Source organism: Rousettus aegyptiacus, unplaced genomic scaffold (assembly GCF_014176215.1).
Source record: "Rousettus aegyptiacus isolate mRouAeg1 unplaced genomic scaffold, mRouAeg1.p scaffold_m13_p_3, whole genome shotgun sequence".
NCBI lineage: Eukaryota > Metazoa > Chordata > Mammalia > Chiroptera > Pteropodidae > Rousettus > Rousettus aegyptiacus.
The window spans coordinates 135867738-135872509 of record NW_023416306.1 but is presented as its reverse complement, the minus strand read 5'-3'; the positions used below and the strand labels follow the sequence as shown (position 1 = coordinate 135872509).

At 41.5% G+C, this 4772-nt stretch overlaps 1 long non-coding RNA gene across 1 annotated transcript; it reads left to right on the top strand.

The window, feature by feature from the left end:
* The first annotated feature begins 496 nt into the window (after positions 1-496).
* LOC107511434 lies at positions 497-3586 on the top strand. Its single transcript, XR_001597084.2, has 3 exons — positions 497-806; positions 2348-2739; positions 3315-3586. It is a non-coding gene; the product is annotated as an uncharacterized LOC107511434 (long non-coding RNA).
* Positions 3587-4772: the final 1186 nt, after the last annotated feature.

Here is a 4772-nt window from a genome sequence, read left to right as displayed (position 1 = left end):
AACTCAGCAGGTAAAGTATTTCTTAACACCTTAAGCAGATTATAACTATTTGAATTACCCAGTAAGGAGACAGCATTGAAACAATCTAAGAAATTTTACCCTCCATCCCCTGGACTTTTCATTTATATGAACCATCGTCACCCCGTTTTCACAAGAGAATGATTTATCCTCATATGGTTTTATTTATTTATTTTTATTGCGAGCTGGGGCACCAACACACTCATGTCGGTCAGAGCAATTTTCTTCTAGCACATTTTGACTATTTGACCCTTTCGAGGATCATTATGGACTGAGGCTTTTCAGACTCAACTGGTTCCAGTTGATTATGATCACTTTTTTAAAAAAAAAATAAAAATAAAATAAAATTTGCTCAAAAAATAAAATTTAAATTGCACAAAAAAAAATAAATTAAAGCAGAATGCCGGCCCTCAAGAATTGACGTTCTTTTTGGAGAAACAAGATCTAGCATAGATAGAAAAGGTAGTGAACAGAAGAAGGCAGCACACGATGGCAAGAAGCTGCTCTGCTGTGGAGGGGGCAATATTCTTCCTCCCCCACAATTCTTTGCATGCACTGACTATCACGGGAGTTAAGAAGTTTCACTGGGGAGAGAACTTGAATCAGCTCTGTAGCTGGATTTAGATCCCTACAAAAATATCTGGGGCTGGGGAGAGAAGGAAAGGGCACACCTGACTGTGCAAAGATGGGGAGGAAGAAGCAGCATGACCAAGTGTCCAGCTGCCAAGAAAGGATGGCAGGTGAGGGCTAAGATCTCTCATGGACCAATGTGAGACCTCCTTAAAGCAGTAAGTAAAGGCTTCAAATATCTATTGCTGATAACATATCACTGGAAAATTTAATGACTTAAAACTACAACCATTTTATTCTTATTGCTCATGATTCTGGGGGTTGACTGGGATTAGCTAGGTGGTTCTTGCTCAGGGCTTCTGACCTCTGATTTCCGTACTTACAGTAAGACAGTGGCTGCAGTTAGAGTCATCTCAAAAGCGTCGTTGCTCTATGCTGGCTTTAACCTCAGCTGGGGCTTTCCGCCAGAACATACCTCTCCATGTGACCAGGCTCCCTCGCAGTGCGGTGTCTGGGTTCCGTGAGTGAAACCCAGGATGTGCAAGCTGCCAGTTTCTGAAGGCTTGGGGCCAGAAAGTGGTGTGGCATTTCTTACCTACATTCTATTGGTCAGGCAGTTTCAGAGACCAGATTCCAGGAGAGGTGACAGAGAGCACCACCTCTGTATGGCGGGTGTGTCAAAGAATGTGGGGGCCATTTTAAAAAAAACGGAAACACTGTTTTTCAAGTTTGAAGTGCCTCATATGAATTCTCTCATTTAATTCTTAAAACTATTAAGACATTTTTTATAAATGAGGAACCAGGCACGGAGAAAACAAGTGACTTGCTCAAGGTCCCATAACAGTCTAGCTGCAACACCTATGTGTTTAGCTACTATTCTCTGTTGGGTTCCCAATACCTGGAGAAAGAGAAATCTTCAAGGGGCTGAGAGCCTGAGTGAGTGAGCACCCCAAGCTATCCTAAGCTGGACACTGACATGAAGCCGACGGCATCGGCCCAGAAGGTATTCGCTCGGAGCCCACAGCACTAGGGCTACGTACTCCATGACATGGCCTTTTCACTGGGAGGGGATCTGGAGAGATAGGAGAGACGTTGGCGTGGCCTAACCAGCCCATGGAGGACTTTGTGGGTACCTTGAAAGGCAGGTAGGATTTGAGTCTTGGAGAAGAATGGAAAAAGAATTACTAACGTTTTCGTGTGGGCACTCTTGGATCCTCAAGCTTTGGTCCTCATTTGCTCCAGAAAAAGCCTCTTTTGCTGATTAGAGTACATCAGGATCCCCTGTTAAAAATAAGTCATTCTTCCCTTACATGTCTTCAGTCTGGGGACATGTGGCTTGCCAAAAAGACATTGAATTCAACTAAAATAGCTTGGTCCTGCTACACCCAATACATATACTTGGGTTGTGTTATTATATGGTCCCCTCACAGAGCACAAGAACCTTACTCAAAAGGAAACCTTGGTGGCTTGTTCTCTCTGTGTGAGGGTCTGTTGAAAAGGGTAGGAAGTAATTTGACAGAAAAAAAATTGGAGTTACAATTTAATTCTGGTATGATCATGTGGCTGAAAGGTCAAAACAAAAACCTGCAGTATTACTTTTTGTTCAAAGTTCACTTGGCTAGATTACATAAGACTCTTTGATCTTGTTGGTCAGGGCCCCAAGGCTTCAGGGATCTTGAGTGTATTTTGTGGTGAGGCTGCTGGGTTTCTGAATAAAGACCTATAGTTAGGGTGTAATTTCCTGTCCTGCTCTCTGCAGTGTGAGTATGGTCTGCATCACCCAGCTTGTCTTGGGAGAAGAAAGATCTGTGGCTACATTTTCCAAAATCATCTAAATTAGGATCCCAGAAGAAGAGAGTTCTGAGGCACATCAACTCTGAGGAAAACTGGAAGAACATAGTGATGACAAAGCATTTCCTTCCTTAAAGAAAGTTTATCAGTGAGACTGAGCCTCGAAGCTATGTGAAGGGCTTGAGAGCTACCCTTCACGGTGAAGATCAAATAGATGTTTAACCTTATGAATGGTGGAGTTTTAGGTCCTGACCAGTCGACCATCCAAGGGACCTGAGTTTCCTTGTACAAAATACATTTATACACAGAGAGAGCAAGGCCAGCCTTCAACTTCAAAGGAGATCCATCCATTTCCAGCAGGTTACTTAAAATTTTTTTTTAACTCAAGAAATATATATTTATTGTAGATAAAACATAAAACTACAGAAAAGAGATAGTTTTTAAAAAAGCACTTGTAATCCTATACCAGAAAAAAAAAATCACTGTTATTTTGGTATATTTCCAGACTTTTTTCTATGCATATATAGATATGTATAAATGGTGTTGGGGGTCATACTTTCCATGTTGTTTTGTTACTTGCTCTTTTTCATATAACACTATTTCATGAAGGTTTTTAATATCAATAAATGCATTTCAATAATATTAAATCTCTAATATTTGTTTTTGAATCTCAATTATTTATTTAAAGAATCTTCTATTATTGAAAATTAATGTTCACTTTTTTTTTTTTTTTTTTTTTTTTTATTATAAGCAATACTGTTCTTTATTATTTTCTTAGGATTTGTCCCAAAGAATATACTTGCTAGGTCAAAGCTTATGAACTTTTTAAAGGATTTTGGTATTAGGTCAGTCAGGATAGGCTAAATGTTGTAACGAAAACCCCCGAATCTCAGTGACTTAACATAATAAAGATTTATTTCTCTCTTATGTTACAGTAGGTCATCTGGTTGGAGTGGAGGCTGCTCTGCTCAGTCATCTGGAACCATTTGCCAGGGCCTTGGACTTCTCCACTGGACCCTCTGATTTCAGCTTAAAGGCAAAGGGAGAGAGAGCAAGTGGAGAAGAGAGAGAAAACAGAGAATGTGCAGGTGGTTTTAGGGCCAGGCTGGGAAGTAATTCACTTCGCTTCCTCTGCTCACCTTTCAATTGTCCAAAACTCATTCACGTGAGCATTCCTAACTGCAAGGGAGGCTGGGAAATGTAGTCTTCCTGTGTGTCCTGGAGGAAAACAGAACTCGGTGAACACAGAGCATTGTCTCTGCCTTTAACGTACATTACTAAGTTTTCAATCAACCAAATTTTTTCGGTTCACATTCCCATCATCAGGGTATAAGAATTCCTATTTCCCTACACCTTCTATAATTAAGAGGATGACATTTTAGGGTTGTGTTTTCTGTAGATTTGTATGTGGCATTGCTGCTTTTCTGCATAACTAGACTCAGAGTACCTCTCTCTCTTTGAAAATAATCTCACTGTGGTTAGGACATGGAGAGTCTCTAGAGAGTCAGGCTCTGAATTCCAGACTGCTTTTAGGGTGACAGTCCTATTTCCTAGGCTGACCTGAGTTTTCTAAGCTAACTTGAGTTTCTGAGCCTTTCTCTGCCTATTCTCCCCACTCCGCTTTTCCCCTCCCTGCTGTGCATGTGTCTACAGGATGGGTGAGCCCTGCGAGCACCCTGCCCAGGCCCTGGCCCCAGCATCGTCCTGAACACATGGCTCTTTCAAGGGCAAGGGGAAAGATTGGAGCTCTGCATTTTCTGTGCCATCTCAGGTGTGTTTCAGCTTATGATACATTTTTACAGACAGAAAAATTAGAGAATGGAATTGGGAGACAAAAATAGCAGCCTGATGCTGACTTGGCACATTGACCTTGACCAAATTACTTAGTGCCTTGTCTTTAGTACTTAGTGTTCCCCTGGATTAATCCTTCCCCAATGAGTAGCAGAAGTCAGGATGAGTAAGCTGCTTAGAAATCATAAAGGGAGGGTTATAGAATTGTGCAAAGTCTACTCTTTTCTGTCTTCAAGTGAACCCAGGTTGCCGCAGATCATCTCACATCTGAGCAGTGGTTTCCTCCTTATTTTGAAATTTAGTTTCTAGAAGATGATGCTTTTGAATGGCTTCTTGTTTACGCCTTCCTCAGGGACTATGGGCTGTTGCCTGATAGTTTTCTGGTAAGCCTGGCCCCTTGGCAAAGCAAAGTTTCCAATGAGGTCTTTGCGAAAATCTTCAAAAGGTGTACTTGTCCAATCCCTCCAGAGAACTGAGGAACCGGTCATCAGTACAGCAGTGAATGCAAAACAAGTAAGTCGCGGATTTTGCAGGCATGCCAAGCTTCTGAGCATAGTCATGCAGCATCCCATAAAGCCTAGGATAACTTGTGTGTTTTCCTA